General features: G+C 36.9%; 1 protein-coding gene across 8 annotated transcripts in view; it reads left to right on the forward strand.

The window, feature by feature from the left end:
- The window catches only part of ANKRD28 (ankyrin repeat domain 28), a 263,653-nt gene that overhangs the window by 18,476 nt on the left and 228,393 nt on the right, over window positions 1-16,784 (forward strand). For 3 of the 8 annotated variants that reach the window (XM_077130058.1, XM_077130059.1, XM_077130070.1), the window contains exons 1-2: window positions 11,017-11,033; window positions 16,026-16,165. The exons of the other annotated variants lie outside the window; for them this stretch is intronic. The gene's annotated coding sequence lies outside the window, so the exon portion shown is untranslated. Of the gene's footprint in view, window positions 1-11,016; window positions 11,034-16,025; window positions 16,166-16,784 lie in introns of those variants that run through there. 8 annotated transcript variants of the gene reach the window in all.

Here is a 16,784-nt window from a genome sequence, read left to right on the forward strand (position 1 = left end):
TATCTCCTAATTTACTAAGAGAGGCCTCCCTGCCCACATAATCTTTCTCATTAATCCTCCTTTAATTGCAAATCATTTAATTCTATACTTTGAGTTTTGCCTCTCCTTTTTTTTTCCCCTCTTATTTTTGACTTGGAGAAATGAATATGCATTTTTCTTTCTCATACTATACTTCTACCAATCCTATCAACTGAGATTTAGCAGTATTATTTATCTTTTAATTTTATTAATTTTTTTTGTCTCTTCCCTACATATTGTTACATATTAGTATCTAGTTCAGATGGATGCTACCTATTGACTAAGTCAAGATTCTAATCTGGCAAAACCCTTAAGCAACACCCATTAAAGAATTTAATGTTTACAACACTGGTTTCTGTTTGAGTGTGTCATATATTAACTATGTAGCTTCAAAAATCTTCTGTATAAAGTAGTAAATCAAAGTTGTTTGTGATAAATTTCTTTGATTAGAGATAGTGAAAACATTGTCCTTTGCATCAGCATATGTTAGGGTTAATAACATGTAAAGTATCAAAAATGATTTTTTTATGTGTATTCTTTTGCTGATAATGGAGACAGAAATCTGAGCCACCCTTTAGGTATACTTGTCTTTGAACTTCATTGATTCTAAAATGTTCTGAGCTTGTACAACTTTCACTAGTTCCACATATCTGTGTGCCCAGCCTTCCTGCCAGAAAATCTCTTTTATCCAATTCAGTGCTCTCCAGCATCAGTTCACATTTATTTTCTGATGTGTTGTATTCAACTAAGATTTTGAATGGCTGATAACCTTTCAAGTTGGATTCAGGGAGCAAGAGATTGGTTAGTTCCTTGATTCTTTTTTTTTTTTTTTTGTATAATTATACCGTAAAATTCACCTGAGTATAATTCAGTATTTCTAGTGTATGTAAACAGTTGTGCATTCATCATCACCATCACAGTGGAGGTTTAGAACATTTCCATCACCTGAAAAGATACCTCATGCTCTCTTTGCAGTCACTTCCTGGTTCCACCATGAGCTGTAGACAACCACTGATGAGGTGTCTGTCTCTTTAGATTTGCCTTTTCCGGACATTTCATATAAGTAGAATCATAAAATATGTGACCTGGTTTTTTGTGCCTGGTTTCTTTCACGTAGCATAAAGTTTTGTTGGTTCATTCATGATGTAGCATGTGTCAGTTCTCCATTGCTGAATAGTGTTCTATTGTATGGATATACCTCATTTTTCACCAGTTGATGGGAATCTGAATTGTTTTCCATTTTTGCCTATTTTGAATAATGCTACTGTTAATATTCATGTATAAGACTTTGTGTAGGCATGTTATGATTTCTTTTGAAGAGATTCCTAGGAGTAGAATTACTGGGTCGTTTGGTAAGCTTATGTTTCATGTTTTAAGAACAGCCAAATTGTAGAATTCCTTTTGTGTCTTGCTGGATTCAGTTTGCTGGTATTTTGTTGAGAATTTTTGAATCTTTATTCGTGCGTGATATTGGTCTTTAATTTTCTTGTGATTTTTTCCCTCCCCCGTTGAACTTTGGTTTGAGAATAATACTGGCTTCAGAATGAATTTTGAAGTGTTGTTTCTGCTTTCTGGGAGAGTTTATGAAGGATTAGTTTTATTCTTTAAATGTTTGATAGAATTTGCCGATGAAGCTATCTGGGCCATAGCTTTTCTTTATGGGACGATTTGTTATTATTGAGGTTTATTCAGATTCTATTTCCTTTTCAGTCAATTTTAATAATTTGTTGACATAAAGTTGTTCATGGCATTCCCTTACAGTTCTTTTAATTTCTCTAAAGTTCAGTAATGATGTCTCTTTCATTTCTGATTTTAGCAGTTTATGTCTTAAATTATTATTTTCTTTTGGTCAGTCTAACTAATAGTTTTCACTTTAGTATCCTTTCAAGAAACCAACTTTGGGTTTTTTTTTTTCAGTTCCTTTTTGGTATTGTTTTCTTTTTAATATTTATAATTTCTTTTCTTCTCTTTGCTTGTCTATTTCTAGTTTCTTAAAGCAGAAACTTACTTGAGATATTTTCCCCCCTAATATTGTGTAAACTGTTATAAATTAACCTCCAAGCACATGCTACCTATCTGTCATAAATTTTGATGTATTTCGTTTCATTTTCATTCAACTTAAAATGTATTCTAATTTACTTTGAGATTTTTTTTCACTCATGTTATTTAGAAGTGTGTCATTTAATTTCTAAACATTTGTGAGTTTCCCAAATTTCTTTTGTTGTTAATTTCTAATTTAATTTCATTGTGATAGAAAAACATACTTTGTATCATTTCAGTGCTTTTAAATTTGAGACTTGTTTTATGGTCTGTCTTGAAGAATGTTCCACATGTGCTTGAGAAGGATGTTTATTCTGCTTTTTGGGGTGGAGTTTCCAAGAGGTGTCATAATTTAGGTCAGTTTTGTTAATAGGGTTGTTCATGTCATCTGTATCTTTGCTGATTTTCTGTGTAGCTGTTTATCCATTGCTGAGTGTGGGATATTGAAGTCTCCACCTATTGTTATATTGACTGTTTCTCCCTACATTTCCATCATGCATTTTTTTCTTCATCTATTGTGGGGATTGTTTTTTTTTTTAATTAGGTCTTGTGTTGGTTTGGAGCTATATGTACCTTAGAAAAGCATGTTCTTAAACTTAATCCATTTCTGTGGGTATGAACCCATGGTAAGTAGGACTTTTTGATGAGGTTACTTCAATTAAGATGTGGCCCCCCACAATCAGGATGAGTTTTAATTCTATTACTGGAGTCCTTTATAAGCAGAATGAAATTCACACAGAGAGAAAGAAAGCCACAGAGGGAGCAACCAGAAACTGAAGATCAACTGAATCTGGAAGAGAAGGGAAATACCAGCAACACTGCCAGGTGGGAAGGTAAGGACCCAAGGATCACCAGCAGCTGGTCCCAGAATGCCACAGTCTTTTGGGAGAAAGCATCACCTTAATGATGCCTTCATTTGGACTTCTTTCCTAACCTCAAAACTGTGAGCCATTAAATTCATATTGTTTAAGCCAGCCCATTGCATGGTATTTGCTTGAGCAGCCAAGAAAACTAAAACAGGTGCTTATGTTTATATTTGTTATTTTCCTGTTTGAATTGATACTTTTAATATTATAAAATGTTCCTCTTTTTCTCTATTAACATTTTTTTTTTCTTAAAGTCTGTTTTGTCAGACTGAGGTATTCCTAGGTGCTTTAGCTCTCTGGTGTATCTTTTTCTGTCTGGTGTATCTTTTTCTGTCATTTTCAGCCTATTTGTGTCTTTGAATCTGAAGTGTCTCTTTTAGGCAAAGTGTAGTTGGGTGATGCTTTATCCATTCTGACTATTTCTTTCTGTTTTTTTATTGCAATATTTAACCCTTTCACGTTTAATATTATTTTTGAAATGGAAGTTTGCCATTTTTCTTTCTTTTCACTATATCTCATGTTTTTTTTTTGTTCCTCTGTTTCCCTTTTATCAAGCTCTTTTATATTTTCTATTTTACCAATGTAATTTCTTTAAACTATATATTTTTTAGTCATTGATCTAGGTATTATTTTATATAGCTGTCTTTTAAATATATATCTGAATGTAACGCAATCTACTTCATCTTAATCCTAGCTTCTAGTAATATAAATTGTTTGCTCTAGTATAGTTCCATTTCCTTCTCTTTCCTTTCTATTACTGTTATATATATTACATTTGTTTATGTGATAAACTCAGCAGCACAGTATTCTAATTATTGCTTTGTACAATCTTTTAAAGTCTTTTAAAGAAGTGAAGAAAAGGAAAAAATTATTATGAATTATTTTCTCTATTAACCTACATGTTTACCCTGTGAATTTGAATTACCATCTGGCGTTGATCTTCTTGCGCCAGTGTAGTTCATTCCCTCATCCTTCCCCCTTCCCTCTTCAGTACTATTATTGTCACATGTATTACGTCTTTACATGTTTTAAGTCCAGTACAATTTTATATTTACTTTGTGCTGTTGTCTTCTAAATCAAGAGAGAAAGAGTAGAAAATCTATTTATATTTTTTATAATTACCTTTATACTGTCATTTTACCTTTACCTGCAATTACTTTTTACTAGTCCTCTTTATTTCTTCAGATGAATTTTAATTACCAAGTAGTGTTACTTCCTTTCAGTCTGAAGAACTTGCTTTAGTATTTGTATACAATTTAGAGTTGGCCAGCCACCTCCCATTTTTATAACTGTGGATCATGTGTTTTATGATCTTATACATGGCATTAGTTAAATAAGGTTTGAGGAAGGATGACAGGAGATGAGGCTGAGGGGAGGGGAGGTGTATATAGGGGCCAGTTCCTGGAGTACCTTAAGCTAATGGCTTGAACTTTATTCTTACAGCTTTGGGGATAACCATTGAAAGATTTTATACCGAGATTTTTCTTTTCTTTTTTTTTTTTTGAGGAGTGTGTGTACATGGTCCGAAAATTGAACCTGGGTCTCACATGTGAAAGGTGAGCGTTCTACCGCTGAACCTCCAGTACACCCCTGATTTTATACAGTTTTGTTATCAGATTTGAGCCTTGAAGAAGGAACTTTGCAAAGACTAGGTTCTAAATGCTTGTTTAAAGATGGCAGTGGCAAACCATAGGCTTTAAGAGGAAGGTGAATCTGCCATTATCTCTGAAATTCCTCCTTCATTCTTTTGGGCAATGAAGAGCTGATATCTAAGTAACTATTCCCTTGCAGGTATAAAATATTTACAGATTTGTGACAGGATGATGTTTGGTTTGTAGGGAGGGAGTCATGGGACCTCTCTAAGTTTAAGCAACGGCTTGAGAAATACTGTTATAGGATGAACAATTTGCTTATTGTTTGTATTTAATGGAGTGTAGTGTGTATTAAAAGGTGAGATAAACAACTGGTATCTCCTTTGTTTCTGTTTTTACCTTTAAAGGAAGGCTATGTATATATCAGTAGTGCCTTTTATAGTTTTGACATAAAAGGGAGTTTTTTGGTTTTATTTTGTTTTTAAAAACCTTTATTTTGAAGTAATTTTGAACTTATATGACAGTTGCAAAAATAGTACACATCTCTAATATATCCCCTTTCCAGATACTCAGATCCACCGATTTGTGGCATTTTGCCACATCTGTTGTATCATTTTATCCTTTTATCCATCTATTTTTTAAACATAATACTTCTGTGTTTATCTCCTAAGAATATTCACTTATGTTATCCCCTTAATTCAAGAAATTTAAGAAAAGTCAAGAAATTTAACATTGATATGAAAGGTTATAGTCTATATTCCAGTTTTTTCATATGTCCCAATAATGTCCTTTGGGGTGTTTTCTCCTCTTGTATTAGGTCCAGTCATTCATGTGTTTTTTTCTAGTTTCTTTTTTTTTTTTAATTGTGAAAACATATCCAACAAAAAATTTAGCATCTCAGCCACTCCCAAGGATAAAAGTCAGTGGGATTAATCATATTAACTATATTTTGCTACCCTCACCACCATGCATTACTGGAACTTCCCCATCACCCCAAACAAAATCCCAGTACCCGTTTTGTGTTAATTTCCTGTTCCTTCCCTTCCCTCCCCTCCTCTGTAAACCTGTGCTATACTTTCTGTCTCTGAATTTGCACATTCTAGTTATTTGTAAGTAGAATCAAATAATATCTATCCCTTTGTGTTTGGCTTATTTTATTCAACATGGTGTCTTCAAGGTTCATCCATGTTGTAACATGTATTCCAGCTTCATTCCTTTTTATAGGTTGAATAACAGTATGTTGTATTTATATATCCTATTTTATTGATGCATTCATCAGTTGATGCATATTTGGGTTGATTTTGGCTATTGTGGATAATACTATGAACATTGGTATACAAATATCTGTTCAAGTCCCTGCTTTCAGTTGTTTTGGGATGTGTTCTGTGGTGGTTTGAAAACTACATACATCCCAGGAAAACATGTGCTTGTATCTAATCCATTCATTTGAATGCAACCAATTTAAGTAGGACCTTTTAATGAGACTACTTCAGTTAATGTGGGTCTTAATAAATAGAATGAATACAGAGAAAAAGGGAGACTGCCACAGAAGCAAGAAGTTGAAATCAGCAAAACTCAGAAGAAAAGAGACCAGCAATTGCTACTGTGTGTCTTGCCATGTGACAGAGGAATCAAGGATTGCTGGTAAGCTGGTTTTCAGTAAGAAAGCGTTGCCTTGATTTGAACATATTCCTGAACTGTAACTGTAATTGAATAAATTACCATTGTTTAAGCTGATCCATTTAATGGTATTTGCTGGAGCAACCTAGGACACTAAAACAGATTTTGGTACCAGGAGAGTGGGGTGCTGCTATTGCAGATACCAAAAGTGTGGAAATGGCTTAGGATTTGATAATGGGTAGAGGGTGGCAGAGTTGTGTGATAGAAAAGGCTTAGACTGCTTTGAATAGACTCTAGGTAGACATATGGATGTGAAAGATACTTCTGATGAGATCTTAGAAGGAAATGATATGTTATTGGAAACTGGACAAAAGGCAATCCTTGTTTTAAAGTGGTAGAGGACTTGTCAAAATTGAGTTCTGATATTAGTTGGAAGGCTGAATTTGAGAGTGATAATCTTGGTATTTAGCTGAGGAGGTTTTCAAGCTAAATGTAAAAAGTGCAACTTGTTTCTCATTGCAGTTTATACCAAAATGTAAGAAGAAAGGGATAAGCTGAGAACTGAACTCCTGGGCACAAAGAAGCCAGAAATTGATGGTTTGGAAAATTGTGAGATTCCAGAAAACGAGTCCCTAGAGAATAGTGCCCAGTGTGAGGATTTAACTGAATTCAGTCAGCCATTTCTGTGCAAGTCAGGATTGGAAATGTGGTTATCCAGGAATGATTTGTGGAAATGCTATTGGCCAAGAGAGTGGGCCCACCCATGTGTGTGGAAAGGGTGAATCTGCCTCGGTGCTTATTCAAGAAGAATACTACCACTTCAGTGCTCTCAGAGGTTGGAGCTGGTGCCCCGGGGGTTGTGGAGCATCTTGCCACCACCCATTTTCTCAGATGGTGGAGTTTATCCCTGGAGATTGCAGAGAACTTGACGAGGGTGGAGCCTTTGTCCCAGTGTTCTAGGAGAGCATGGTGGCCAATCTGTTGCTTCTAGAGGGTGGAACCCTCACACCATTGTTTGGGGAGACCATGGCTGCTGTGCAAACACTTGGAGAGGGTGGGGCTGCTGCTCTATTAGGCCTGGAGGACAAAACATCATTGCTTAGATGATTCTCAGACCTTGAAATCTATTGGAGTGTGTCCTGCTGGGTTTTGGAATCATTTGGCACCTGTGACCCCTGTTTTCCTTCCAGTTTCTCACTATGGGGATGGGATTGTTCATCCTGTACCTGTTCTTCTTTTGTATTTTGGAAACAATGTATTCTCTGGGTTTCACAGGTCCACAGATGGAAGGGAATTGTGCCCCAGGATAAACTGCACCCGTAACTGATTTTAATGGCTTTGTACAAAGCACTGTTACTGAAATGACTCAAGGCTTTTGGGATATCCTGACTAAATTAATAAATTCTACATGTAGAAAGAGCTTGCCTTTTAAGGGTTCATAGGGTGGAGTGTGGTGGTTTGAAGCTGAATATACCTCAAAACAAGATATTCTTAAATCTAATCCATTCCTGTGGCTGTAAACCTATTACAAGTAGGACTTTTTCATGAGACTACTTCAGTTAAGGTATGCCTCACTTTACCTCATTCAGGATGGGTCTTACTTTATCCTCTTACTGGAATCCTTTACAAATGGAATGAATACAAAGAGAGAAAGAGAAAGCCACTGAAGCAGAAACACCTAAAGAAAGAGAGAAGGGAGAGACCAGCAGATGCCACCATGTGCCTTGCCATGTGACAGAGGAAACCGGGATCCATCAGTAGCGGTTACTTGAAAGGAAGGCATTGCCTTGATAATGCCTTGATTTGTATATTTTCCTAGAAAATAAATTACCATGTGCAAATAAATTCCCATTGTTTAAGCCTACCCGTTTTGTGGTATTTATTGGAACAGCCTGGGAAACTAAAACATATACCTAAATCTTTTCTCCATTTTTAGATGCTGTGCTAATTTAAAGCTGTTATATACATAGAAGAAAATATGTTCTTCTAACCCAGTCTTGTGGATGCAGACCTATTGTGGGTGGGACCTTTTGATGAGGTTATTTCCGTGGTGATGTGACCCAATTCAAGGTGGGTCTTAATCCTTTTACTGGAATTCTATATGAAGAGAATAAAAGGCAGAAAACAAGAGAGAGAGCTCAAGCCTACACAGAGAGCAGAGAGATGAAACCACATGGTAGACGCTTGGAGATGAAGACAGAAATGCCCTGAGAGATGCTAAGCAAGGACCCATAGTAACTGAAGAAGTCAGAACCTGGAGAGAGCTAAGGGAAGCTAAGAAATGAAATCCAGTTTGCCCCAGAGAAACTAATAGAGGACCCACAGATGCTTAGAGAGAGAAAGCCACTGGAATCAGAAGTTAAAAGCATTGGAACTGGGAGCAAGGACTAGTAGATGGTAGCTACGTACCTTACCAGCTTACAGAGGTTTTCCAAATGCCAAGAGCCTTTCTTCAGAGTCCATGTATCTTGTTGATGCCTTAATTTTCAAATATTTGCAGCCTTAGATCTGTAAATTTGTAACCTAATAAATCCCCTTTGTAGAAATCAATCTATTTCTGGTATGTTGCATTCTGGCAGCTTTAGAAAACTGAAACAGATGCCATCCACTATCATGCATTGCATTGAACTGTCAGTATCCCTTTAGTTTCCCTTTCTTTTTTTTTTTTCTTAAATAATTATGGAAGCATATTCTCTGTTAATCTTCCCATCTCAACCCCTCCCAACCATACAATTCAGTGAGATTAATCACATTCATATATTGTGATATCTTCACTACCATCCATTACTAGAATTTCTTTCGCCCCAAACAGAACCCTACACTCACTTTGCAACAACTCCCCATTGCCCCTGCTCCTCACCCCTGAAAACCTTTACTGTACTTTCTGTCTGTGAGTTTGTATATTTTCTGATAATAATCTTTGTGGTTACACAAACCACACTTTGTGTTACACAGCCACACTTTGGGGCTTAAATATAACATCCTGAATCTATGACAGTCTCATTTGCTTGCTACCAACTTGAGTTCAGTAGCATATGTAAACTATATTCTGATACGCTACCCCCATCTGTATTTCTTGCCACAAATTACATATTTATATTACATATGTAATATTTATGAATCCAAAACCATTGATTTATCAGTCGAAAAACCATTAATTTATCATTACGTTTTATACATGTGCCTTTTAGATCCTGTAGAAATAAGAAGTGAAGTTAGAAACTAAAAACTCAGTAGTACTGCTATTTATTTTTACCCATGCCATTATCCTCACTGATCTTAATATCTTCATGCTTCTTCAATCTATTGTCTATTGTCCCTTTCCTTTAAACCCACAGAACTCTTCTTTAGCATTTCCTGTAGGGCTGGTCTAGTGGTGATGTACTCCCTCGGCTTTTGTTATCTGGGAATGTCTTAACTTCTCCCACGTTTCTGAAAGAAAGTTTTGCTGGATATAGAATTCTTGGCTGGCAATTTTTTTTCCTTCAGCATTTTTTGTATATCTTTCTACTGACTTCTTGCCTCTGTGGTTTCCTATGAGAAACCAGTACTTAATCTCATTGAGGCTCTCTTGTATATGTCAGTTTCTTTATCTCTTGTGTCTTTCAGAATTTTTTTATCTTTGGTGTTTGACAGTTTGATTGTAACATGCTGTGGTCTGGTCCTATTTGGGTTTATCTTGTTCAGAGTTTGTTAACATTTTGGAGGTATGTATTCATATCTTTGATTAAATTTGGAAAGTTGTCACACATTAATTCTTTAAATATTCTCTCTGCCCCTTCCTCTCTTTCTTCTCCTCCTGGGATTCCCACAAAACATGTATTGGTACACTTGTTGGTGTTCCACTGTTCCTCATGCTCTGTTCACATTTTTTCATTCTTCTTTCTGATCTCAGCTGGATGATTTCACTTGTTTATCTTCAAGTTCACGATTCTTTCTTCTGCCAGCTCCAATCTGCTGTACGATTTTCAGTTTCTTTTGTGTTCTTCAGCTCTGTTTGGTTCCTTTTCATTATTTCCATCTCTTTGTTGTTATTCTCTTTGTGTTATCTATCATTTGTCTGATTTCCTTTGGTTCTTTCTCTGTTTTCCTTTAGCTTTTTGAGCATTTTTAGGACTATTTTTTAAAAATCTTTGTCTGGAATATCCCAGATATGATCCTCCTCATTAATGGTTTCCAGTGCTTTAATATTTTCCTTGGCTTGGGCAATTGCTTCCTGTTTCATTTGTTTTGTAGCCTTTTGTTGAACCTGGAGATTTTGGTATTCTAATGGTTATGGCTGGAATTTTGATACTAAGGCACTGGTTCCTTAAGCTTTTATGCAGCTAGTCTTATGACATAGCTTTCTTTACCTTCAAGGAACTGGGGGAGGGGGGGTGCTTGTGGAAACACCTTTCCCAATCTTTACAATCTTTACTCAACTGTATGAGTTCTGTCCTTCAGAGCTTATCCTTCATTGTTCCAGGGCAAAGGATCTCCTTGGCCCTTTCTGCTAATGGGTGTTCTTGTAGGCATGAACTTTTGGCCCTAGGAATTCCCTGATTTACATGGACACAAATGTTCCTCTCCACTGGGAAAGTTTCCTTATGGTTCTAGGTTTTGTACTGTGTGTCCTTCAGTCAGCAATCCCTTGCCCCAAGCAGGCACTTCATTGCTTTTCCATAGCATTCTGCAGGAGAGCTCTGTGAGCTGCCTTCAAAAGCAGGGCATGCTATGGGCCAGATATACATCCCTTCTGTATGAGGACCAGGGATCTGTTCTGGGAGAGTGTTCCCGTTCCGTATTTAGCTGGTGAGGGATTGTGTGGATGCCCAGCTAGGGTACCAAAAGATCCTACTGCTTTTTTTTTTTTTAGGTGCATGGTCCAGGAATCAAACCTGGGTCTCCCACATGGAAGGTAAGCATTCTACCACTGAACCACCTGTGCACCCAATCCTACTGCTTTTAAGTGACCTTTTTCTTGATTTGACTCTTGCCCTTTTACTGCAGTCCTTTAGCTGTCCTGTTTTCTGGAACTTTGAGAAAGTTGTTTCTGCCAGTTCTTACGGGTTGTTCTGAGCTTTCGTGCAGGGACAGAGCCTTGAAGCCTCTCATTCCATCAACTTGATTGGTTTGGGGCCCTTAGTCCATTTTTTAATTGCTTAGTTTTTTGGGTTTTTTTTATGAATCCATTGGAAGTGTTTGCTGTTCTTCTTACTTATCTGATACCTGTTCTAGTTTGAAAGCTGCTAGAATGCAATATACCAGAATTGGAATGGCTTTTACAAAGGGGAATTTAATAAGTTACAAGTTTATCATTCTGAGGTCATGAAAATGTGCAAATTAAGGCACCAACAAGAGGCTACCATCACTCAAGGAAGGCCAGTGAAGTTCAAGGTTTCTCTTTCAGCTGGAAGGGCACGTGACGATGTCTGCTGGTTGTCTCTCCCTACTTCTGTTTTATGAAGCTCCCCTGGGGACATTTTCCTTCACCTCCAAAAATCTCTGGCTGTGTGGACTCTGGTTCTGGTTGCTCCTTCCAAAATAATTCCCTCTTAAAGGGCTCCAGTAAGCAACTCCATCTTGAAAGGGTGGAGATACATCTCCATGGAAACCGTCTAATCAAAGTTACCACCCACAATTAGGTGGGACATATCTCCATGGAAACAATGAAAAAGATTCCACCCAGCAACACTGAATGAGGATTAAAGGACATGGCTTTTTTGGGTTACGTAATAGCTTCAAACTAACTCAGTACCCACGACTTTTTTTTTTTTTTTTTTTTTATGCCAGAAAAAGAAAGTGTAAGAGGCTTTGTTAATGCTTTTGGGATAAAATCAAGAGTAATAAACTTCATGATTTTGCTGCCAGTTCTTCATAGGAGCATAAAATGAAGGAAAAAATTTCCCATGTTCTAATACCTGCTAGATTCCTTTGTAAACACTCTTTATGATTGTCATCTTCTCAGTGGATAGTTTTTTTCCCCCTTTGAGTATCTTCTGCAAAAGTCTGTTCTGCAGTACCCACTGTTACTATTTAGAGTTTCCTTTGATAGTGTAGACTCTTCCCCCTTTATTCATAAAATCATTAAATTTTGCCATTTTCAAGAGTTTAGCCAAGTGTTTTTATTGAACTAGTGGAGATTAAGGGAATTTACTAATCAGTTTTGAGTAGAGTTAACACCATAGTTCTGCCTGGCACCAAACATCTATCAAGGAACTGAATTTATGCATATTACTCTGTAAATAATCTAAATACTAAACGTTACTGCATTCGGTACTTTGATAATATCTCTACTGATATTGGTGAGAATGCAGGAAATTGGTATATTATACTGTTTTGTTTTTTTTATAGCACTGTCTGAAGAGGCCCTTTTTAGTTGTTTACGTGTTTATGGTAACTCTCACACAATTAGAATGTGAGCTCTAAGAGGGAAGGGACCATGATGGTTATTTACTGCTCTATCCCATAACTTATAGCAATGCCTTGCATATAATGGACAACTCAGATAATTGCTGATAAATACCAAATTCTGATCTTCTGTTTCTGAGATGGGTGTCACTTTTATAAAAGCACCTCAGGTTATTTTGATAACCACAAATTTTAGAAAACTCACAGATTTTTAGAAAACTAGTCTTCCTTCCCTTTCTGATGTGCAGCAGTGTGCATAAAATACAGACTATATATATATATATATATATATATATATATATATATATATATATGTATATCCTTGCCAATTGACTATTGTTAGACTACCCCTACTCTTGAAATTAGTGATCTGAATGAGTGCTCTAGAAGTAAATGTTTAGTTTAGTATTGTTATTCAGGTCCAAGGTAGGACTCAGATGTTTTCCATCATTAAATAATTAAATTTAGGAAATTTAGGAAGATAGAGTTAAAGTAGAATTTATTCTTTTTGTTGCTGCTGCTGTTAAAAAATTTAAAAAAGGCACGGTTGGGCTTCTTAGATGATTTTCCTCCAAAACATTAGTTTTTAATGAATGGGGGTGGGGAGTGGGATTTTTGCTCCCCAGGGGATATTTAGTAATGTCTGGAAATACATTTATAAAAATGTCTTTTTTTAAAAAATTTATTTATTAATTAAAAAATTAAGAAACCAAATAAAACGTCAACATATATAAGCAGTAATTCACGATATCATCACTTAGTTGCATATCATCATTTCTTAGAACATTTGCATTAATTCAGAAAAAGAAGTAAAAAGACAGTAGAAAAAGAAATAAAACGAACACAGGAAAGAAAAAAAAAGATTATACCTACCATACTCCTTACTCCTCGCTTTCATTGATCACTAGCATTTCAAACTAAATTTATTTTAGCATTTGTTGTCCCTATTATTTATTTTATTCCATATGTTCTACTCCTTTATTCACAAGGTAGATAAAAGGAACATCAGACACAAGGTTTTCACAATCACACAGTCACATTGTGACAGCTGTATCATTATTCAATCATCCTCAAGAAACATGGCTACTGGAACACAGTTCTACATTTTCAGGCAGTTCCCTCCAGCCTCTCCATTACATCTTGAATAACAAGGTGATATCTACTTAATGCATAAGAATAACCTCCAGGATAACCTCTCGACTCTGTTTGGAATCTCTCAGCCATTGACACTTTGTCTCATTTCACTCTTCCCCCTTTTGGTTGAGAAGGTTTTCTCAATCCCTTGATGCTAAGTCTCAGCTCATCCTAGGGTTTTTCTCAATTCCTTGATGCTGAGTCTTAGTTCATTCCAGGATCTCTGTCCCACATTGCCAGGAAGGTCCACATCCCTGGGAATTATGTCCCATGTAGAGAGGGGGAAGGTGGTGAGACTGCTCGTCGTGTTGGCTGGAGAGAGAGGCCACATCTGAGCAACAAAAGAGGCTCTCTTGGGGGTGACTCTTAGGCCTAAATTTTAAGTAGACTTGACCTATCCTTTGTGGAGTTAAGTTTCATATGAACAAACCCCAAGACTGGGGGCTCAGCCTATAGCTTTGGTTGTCCACACTGCTTGTGAGAATATGAAGAATTCAACTTGGGGAAGTTGCATTTCTCCCCGTTCTCACCATTCCCCAAAGGGGGCTTTGCAAATGCTTTTCCACTCACTGATCAAATCACTGTGGAATTCATTGGGGCATCACTCTGGACAAACCAACAAAATCTCATGTCCTACCTGAGATTCCAAGTACTTATGGCATTCAATTAAAATATCTACATAAGTTATATTAGGAATGCACTAGTCAAAATATAAATTTTGTACCAAATAAACATTTTTTGCTTTAGTCTCACACATAAGGTGACATTTTAAAATATTAATTACCATCTATTTTCAGCACCCTGCTAATAATGACATTCCTTTGTTCTTCTCATGCAAAAACATTTTTAAAATTTGTGCATTGTAAAAAATGTCTTATTTTTATTATTCCAGTTAGTTGGGTGCTAGTGACATCTTGGATAGAGTTCACAGATGCTATTAAACATGATGTATCTCCAGTACAAAGAATCATCTGGTCCAAAATCTCACTAGTACAGGAGTTAGAAAAGAACAGGTATTTTTGTGGGGTTTGCAGCAGAGTCATGGATCATGGTTATTGTGTGTATGGACACACCAGTTTTGGGCCTTGGGGAAAAACTGAGTGTTTTGGTTTGCTAAATGCTGCCAAAATGCAGTATACCAGAAATGTCATGGCTTTTTAAAAGGGAATTTATTAAGTTACAAGTTTATAGTTCTAAGGCCATAAAAGTATCCAAACTGGGCGGGCCACGGTGGCCCAGCAGGTAAGAATGCTTGCCTGCCATGCCCGAGGACCCGGGTTCGATTCCTGGTGCCTGCCCATGTAAAAAGAAAAAAAAAAAAAAAAAAGTATCCAAACTAAGGCATCCAGAGAAAGATACCTCGACTCAAGAAAGGCCAGTGTCAAATGGCAAGGCCCATGGCTGGCATCTTCTGGTCCTTGTTCCCAGTTCTGTTGCTTCCACTGTCTTATGCCAGTGGTTTCCTCTCTAAGCCTTTGTGAACCTTCACTGAGCTCCTCCAGAACATAACTCTGGGTTCTCATTTGCTAAGCATTTCATAGGAAGTTACATTTCAGTGTTTGCTGGGCTCTGCATCTCCAAATGTGTGTGTCTAGGTATTTGCTCTTTCTGATGGTGCTCCAAACATCTCTAAAAGTCTGCGTCTCTGGCTCTGACCTCTTTCCTTTTCTGTGAGCTCTCTTAAAGAGTCCCGTGAACTAATTAAGATGTACCTTGAATGGGCAAAGTCACATCTCCATCTAATCAAAAGGCCGCACCCACAATTAGGTGAGCCACATCTCCATAGAAGCAATCCAGTCAAAATGTCCCACCCCACAATATTGAATCAGATTCAAAAGAAACATGGCTGACCCCCAAGGTTGGATCAGGGAGAAGGATATGGCTTTTCTGAGGTACATAACACCTTTAAACTGGCAGATTGAGCACCGAGTTTAAAGAAACCTGTAGGTGGAGGATCAGCTTCTGTTTTCTTAGAGGTTTGATTGTAATTAACCTTCTGCAGTTTAGTAGGTCCCTCAAACCCTCAGGTGCAATAATTCACTAGGAGGACTCACAGAACTCAGCAGTGCTTTTACACTTATGATTGTAATTAATATTATAACAAAAGGATACAGATTCAAATCAGCAGCAGGAGAAGGTGCATAGAGCAGAGTCCAGGAGAGTTCCAGGCATGAACTTCCAGTTGTTCTCTCCCAGTGGAGTTGTGTAGACAATGCTTATTTCTCCCAGCCATGATGTGTGACAACACATAAAATATTACCAGCCAGGGAAGCTCACCTGAGCCTTGGTGTCTAGGGATTTTATTGGGGATTGCTCATGTAAGTTTGGCTATATGGCTCACTGTAAGTCTTTGGTCTCTCCACAGGTCAGTGTGGTAACTTTGTGGCCCAAGACTTGCACCCTGAATCACGTTACCTGGCTTGGCTCAAGGCTCCCAAGTAGACAAATATACTCTTTTTCAGGCAGGACATTCCAAGGGCTTAGAGATTGTATCTCCAGAGCTGGGTAAGGGCAAATCTTTCTTGGGGCATGATTAATCCTTTACTGTAACTGTGATTAAGCCTACTGTTTTTTCTTTCTTTGTAAACAAGGCGCTTTTCTGACAATTCTTAGAGAATAGTTTAGAGTATTTTATTTTGTTTAGCATCGGTAGTTTAAATTTGCCCAAATCTTGCATCTTAGAGGATTCTTTTCACATGTAAACTAGTGGTTCTCATGGTGTGGTCCAGGAACCTAAGGAAATAGTGAGATCAAAACTATTTATTTTCATAATGGTGCTTATTCTTGTTTGCTAGTTGCCAGAATGCAATGCACCAGAGAATGATTGGCTTTTAATAAAAGGGGATTTATTTCGTTAGTTCTTCAGAGGAAAGGCAGCTAACTTTCCACTGAGGTTCTTTCCTTTTTTTTTTTTTTTTATTAATTAACGGAAAAAAAGAAATTAACCCAACATTTAGAAATCATACCATTCTACATATGCAATCAGTAATTCTTAATATCATCACATAGATGCATGATCATCGTTTCTTAGTACATTTGCATCGGTTTAGAAGAACTAGCAACACAACCGAAAAACATATAGAATGTTAATATAGAGAAAAAAATAAAAGTAATAATAGTAAAA

Source organism: Tamandua tetradactyla, chromosome 15 (genome assembly GCF_023851605.1).
Source record: "Tamandua tetradactyla isolate mTamTet1 chromosome 15, mTamTet1.pri, whole genome shotgun sequence".
NCBI lineage: Eukaryota > Metazoa > Chordata > Mammalia > Pilosa > Myrmecophagidae > Tamandua > Tamandua tetradactyla.